This window comes from Arachis hypogaea, chromosome 2, assembly GCF_003086295.3.
Source record: "Arachis hypogaea cultivar Tifrunner chromosome 2, arahy.Tifrunner.gnm2.J5K5, whole genome shotgun sequence".
Taxonomy (NCBI): Eukaryota; Viridiplantae; Streptophyta; class Magnoliopsida; order Fabales; family Fabaceae; genus Arachis; species Arachis hypogaea.
In genome coordinates, this window is record NC_092037.1 from 57933946 (window position 1) to 57939994 (window position 6049).

The window sequence follows — 6049 nt, forward strand, 5'->3', positions numbered from 1 at the left end:
TAGTGTCTAAGATTATGAAATCAGCAGAGATGTAAAGGCCTTTAACCTCCACTAACACGTCCTCTACCATTCCATAAGCTTGTCTTATTGACTTGTCTGCCATCTCTAATGAGAAAGTGGCAGTTTATACCTCAAAGATTCCTAGTTTCTCCATTACAAAGAGTGGCATAAGATTTATACCTGACCCCAGGTCACACAGAGCCTTCTCAAAGGTCATGGTGCCCATGGTACAGGGTATTAAGAATTTACCAGGATCTTGTTTCTTTTGAGGTAGAGTTTGCTGAACCCATCTATCTAGTTCACTAATGAGCAAGGGAGGTGCATCTTCCCAAGTCTCATTACCAAATAACTTGGCATTCAGCTTCATGATGGCTCCTAGATATTGAGCAACTTGCTCTCCAATTACATCTTCATCCTCTTCAGAGGAAGAATAGTTTTCAAAGCTCATGAATGGCAGAAGGAGGTTTAATGGAATCTCTATGGTCTCTATATGAGCCTCAGATTCCTTTAGGTCCTCAATAGGGAACTCCTTCTTGTCTGGGAGACGTCCCATGAGGTCTTTCTCTGGGATTCACGTCTTCCCCTTACTCTCTAGGTTCGGCCATTTTGATTATGTCAATGGCCTTGCAGTCTCTTTTTGGATTCTCTTCAGTATTGCTTGGGAGAGTACTAGGAGGAGTTTCAGTGATTTTCTTACTCAGCTGGCCCACTTGTGCCTCCAAATTTCTAATGGAGGACCTTGTTTCACTCATGAAACTTAAAGTGGCCTTAGACAGATTAGAGACTATGTTTGCTAAGCTAGAGGGGCTCTGCTCAGAATGCTCTGTTTGTTGCTGAGAAGATGATGGAAAAGGCTTGTTATTGCTGAGCCTGCTTCTTCCACCATTATTAAAGCCTTGTTAGGGCTTTTGTTGATCCTTCCATGAGAAGTTTAGATGATTTCTCCATGAAGAATTATAGGTCTTCCTATAGGGTTCACCTATGTAATTCACCTCTGCCATTGTAGGGTTCTCAAGATCATAAGCTTCTTCTTCAGAAGATGCCTCTTAAGTACTATTGGATGCATTTTGCCATCCATTCAGACTTTGAGAAATCATGTTGACTTTCTGAGTCAACATTTTGTTCTGAGCCAATATGGCATTCAGAGCATCAATTTCAAGAACTCCCCTCTTCTGAGGCGTCCCATTACTCACAGGATTCCTCTCAGAGGTGTACATGAATTTGTTATTTGTAACTATGTCAATGAGTTCTTGAGCTTCTGCAGGCATTTTCTTTAGGTAAATGGATCCACCTGCAGAATGGTCCAGTGACATCTTAGAGAACTCTGATAGACCATAATAGAATATATCCAAAATAGTCCACTCTGAAAGCATGTCAGAAGGACACCTTTTGGTCATCTGCTTGTATCTTTCCCAAGCTTCATAGAGGGATTCACCATCTTTTTGTTTGAAGGTCAAAACATCCACTCTAAGCTTGCTCAGCTTTTGAGGAGGAAAGAACTTAGCCAAGAAGGCCGTGACCAGCTTATCCCAAGAGTCCAGGCTATCTTTAGGTTGTGAGTCCAACCATGTTCTAGATCTGTCTCTTACAACAAAAGGGAAAAGTATGAGCCTGTAGACTTCAGGATCTACTCCATTAGTCTTAACAGTCTCACAGATCTGCAAGAATTCAATTAAAAACTGATAGGGATCTTCTGATGGAAGTCCATGAAACTTGCAGTTCTGTTGCATTAGAGCAAATAGTTGAAGTTTCAGCTCAAAATTGTTTGCTCTAATGGAAGGGATTGAGATGCTTCTTCCATCAAATTTGGAAGTAGGTGTAGTATAGTCACCGAGCATCCTCATTGTATTATTATTTTCGGCTGCCATCTCCTCTTCTTTTTCGAGAATTTCTGTAAGGTTGTCTATGGATTATTGTAATTTAGCTCCTCTTAGTTTTCTCTTCAGAATCTTTTCAGGTTCAGGATCTGTTTCAACAAGAATATTCTTGTCCTTGTTCCTGTTCATATGAAAAAAGAAGGAAATAGAAAATAATAATAGGAATCCTCTTTACCACAGTAGAGAGATTCCTTTATGTTAGTAGAAGAAGAAAAGAATAGAAGAAGGAAAAGAGAAAAATTTGAACTCAGAGAGGAAGAGGGGGTTCGAATTTTAGGATGAAGAGAAGTGTTAGTAAATGAATGAATAAATAGAAAGAGATGAGAGAGAGGGGTTTTCGAAAATTAACTTAAAATAAAAGAAAAATATTTTTGTTTTTATTTTAAATTAAAGTTAAAATTCGAAAACTAAGAGAAGGAATAAAATCAAAATTAGAATTTGAAATAATTAGTTAATTAAAAGAATTTTGAAAAAGAGGGAGATGATTTTCGAAAATTAGAGAGAGAAAAGTAGTTAGGTGATTTTTAAAAAAGATAAGAAACAAACAAAAAGTCAATTAGTTAGTTGAAAAAGATTTGAAAATCAATTTTGAAAAGATAAGAAGTTAGAAAAGATATTTTGAAATCAAATTTTTGAAAAAGATATGATTTGAAAAAGATATTTTAAAAAGATATGATTGAAAAAGATATTTTGAAAAAGATTTGATATTTTTAAAATTAAAATTGATTACTTGACTAACAAGAAACTAAAAGATATGATTATAGAATTTAAAGATTGAACCTTTCTTAACAAGAAAGTAACAAACCTCAAATTTTTTGAATAAATCACATTAATTGTTAGTAAAGTTTTCGAAACTTTGAAATAAAGATAAGAAAAATATTTTGAAAAATAATTTTAAATTTTTGAAAATCATAAAAGAAAAATGAAAAATATTTGATTTTTGAAGAAGATTTTGAAAAGATAGGATTTTTAAAACTGAAAATTTGACTTGACTTATAAGACATAGCTAAGTTTTAAAATTTTTTGACTAAGTCAACTCAAATTTTCGAAATTTATGAGAGAAAAAAGGAGAAGATATTTTTTTATTTTTGAATTTTTAATGAGGAGAGAGAAAAACAACAAAAATGACTCACAACATGAAAATTATGAATCAAAACACATGATGCATGCAAGAATACTATGAATGTCAAGATGAACACCAAGAACACTTTGAAGATCAAAATGAACATCAAGACTTATTTTTGAAAAATTTTCAAGAAAAGAAAAACATGCAAGACACCAAACTTAGAAATTTTTCATATTTAAACACTAAGAATTCAAAAATGCATATGAGAAACAAAAAAAAAACACAAAACAAGAAAATATCAAGATCAAATAAGAAGACTTGTCAAGAACAACTTGAAGATCATGAAGAACACCATGCATGAGTTTTCGAAAAAATGCATAAATTTTAAAAACATGCAATTGACACCAAACTTAAAAATTGACTCTAGACTCAAACAAGAAATACAAAAATAATTTTGATTTTTATGATTTTATAATTTTTTTTGTATTTTTTTAAAAAAAATTATTTTAGAAAAACAAAAACAAAGAAAAACTTTGAAAGATTTTTGAAAAATTTTTGAAAATAAAGTTACCTAATCTGAGCAACAAGATGAACCGTCAGCTGTCCAAACTCGAACAATCCCCGGCAACGGCGCCAAAAACTTGATAGGCAAAATTGTGATTTACACTTTTTTTAACTCAAACAATTCTTAGTAATGGCTCCAAAGACTTGGTGCACACTACTATGGTTCATTCACATTCTTCACAACTTCGCACAACTAACCAGCAAGTGCACTAGGACATCCAAGTAATAAACCTTACGTGAGTAAGGGTCGATTCCACGGAGATTGTTGATATGAAGCAAGCTGTGGTCATCTTGTAAATCTCAGTTAGGCTGATTCAAATGATTATAATGATTTCCGAAAATAAAAGATAAATAAAGCATAAAATAAAGATAGAGATACTTATGTAATTCATTGGCAGGAATTTCAGATAAGTGTATGGAGATGCTGTGTTCCTTCTGAATCTCTGCTTTCCTACTGCTTTCATCCAATCCTTCTTACTCCTTTCCATGGCAAGCTGCATGTAAGGCATCACCGTTATCAATGGCTACATCCCATCCTCTCAGTGAAAATGGTCCAAATGCTCTTGTCACAGCACGGCTAATCATTTGTCGGTTCTCGATCATGTTGGAATAGAATCCATTGATTCTTTTGCTTCTATCACCACGCCCAACAATCGCGAGTTTGAAGCTCGTCACAGTCATTCAATCCCTGAATCCTACTCGGAATACCACAGACAAGGTTTATACTTTCCAGATTCTCAAGAATGGCCACCAATAATTCTAGCTTATACCACAAAGATTCTGATTAAGGAATCCAAGAGATGCGCGCTCGTTCTAAGGTAGAACGGAAGTGGTTGTCAGTCACGCGTTCATAGGTGAGAATGATGATGAGTGTCACAGATCATCACATTCATCATGTTGAAGTGCAGCGAATATCTTAGAATAAGAATAAGCATGAATTGAATAGAAAATAGTAGTAATTACATTAATACTCGAGGAACAGTAGAGCTCCACACCCTTAATCTATGGTGTATAGAAACTCCACTGTTGAAAATACATAAGTGATGGTCTAGGCATGGTCGAATGGCCAGCCCCCATGAATGATCAAAAGACCAAATGGTCAAAAGACTAGACACTAGTACACTAGTAAAAAGTTCTATTTATATTAAACTAGCTACTAAGGTTTACAGAAATAAGTCTAAGTACAGAAATCCACTTCCGGGGCCCACTTTGGTGTGTGCTTGGGCTGAGATTGAGCTTTACACGTGTAGAGGCTTCTCTTGGAGTTAAACGCCAAGTTGTAACGTGTTTTTGGCATTTAACTCTGGTTTGTGACGTGTTTCTAGCGTTTTACTCCAGAATGCAGCATGGAACTGGTGTTGAACGCCAGTTTGCGTCGTCTAAACTCAAATAAAGTATAGACTATTATATATTTCTGGAAAGCTCTGGATGTCTACTTTCCAACGCCGTTAAGAGCGCGCCATTTGAAGTTTTGTAGCTCAAGAAAATCCATTTTGAGTGCAGGGAGGTCAGAATCCAACAGCATCAGCAGTTCTTTTTCAGACTGAATCAGATTTTTGCTCAGGTCCCTCAATTTCAGCCAGAAAATAGCTGAAATCATAGAAAAACACACAAACTCATAGTAAAGTCCAGAAATGTGAATTTTGCATAAAAACTAATGAAAATATCCCTAAAAGTATCTAGATCCTACTAAAAATACCTAAAAACAATGCCAAAAAGCGTATAAATTATCCGCTCATCAGTGATCCCTGAGGTCCCTTTCATGCTCAAGAAAAATAAGTATCCAGAGATCCGACATGAGATCCGAAGAAGAGGTTGGGAAGTTCTTACCAACCCCATTCAACAAGTCAGAATCTTAATGGTTCAAGAGTTCTATGCTAATGCATGGATTACTAGGAACTCTGATCAAAGTATGAACCCGAATCCAAAGAATTGGCTTACAATGGTTCGGGGAAAATACTTAGATTTCAGTCTGGAAAATGTAAGGTTGGCGTTCCACTTGCCAATTATGCAAGAAAATGCACACCCCTACACTAGAAGAGTCAACTTTGATCATAGGTTGGACCAAGTCCTCATGGACATATGTGTGGAAGGAGCTCAATGGAAAAGAGACTCAAGAGGCAATCCGGTTCAATTGAGAAGACCAGACCTTAAGCCTGTGGCTAGAGGATGGTTGGAGTTCATCCAACGCTCCATCATTCCTACTAGCAACCGATCTGAAGTGACTGTGGATCGGTCCATCATGATCCATAGTATCATGATTGGGGAGGAAGTGGAAGTTCATGAGATTATACCTCTAGAACTCTACAAGGTGGCTGACAAGTCATCTATCTTGGCAAGGTTAGCCTTTCCTCATCTAATTTGTCATCTATGCAATTTAGCTGGGATTGACATAGAAGGAGACATCCTCATTAAAGAGGACAAGCCCATCACCAAAAAGAGGATGGAGCAAACAAGAGAGCTCATTTATGGATCTCAACAAGAGCATGAGGAAGATCTTCATCAAGAAATCCCTGAGATGCCTCAAGGGATGCAATTTCCT

At 36.1% G+C, this 6049-nt stretch overlaps 1 non-coding gene across 1 annotated transcript; it reads left to right on the forward strand.

Moving 5' to 3' along the window:
- The first annotated feature begins 1367 nt into the window (after positions 1–1367).
- LOC112765659 (small nucleolar RNA R71) lies at positions 1368–1475 on the forward strand. Its single transcript, XR_003183867.1, has one exon. It is a non-coding gene; the product is annotated as a small nucleolar RNA R71 (small nucleolar RNA).
- The last annotated feature ends 4574 nt before the right edge of the window (positions 1476–6049 follow it).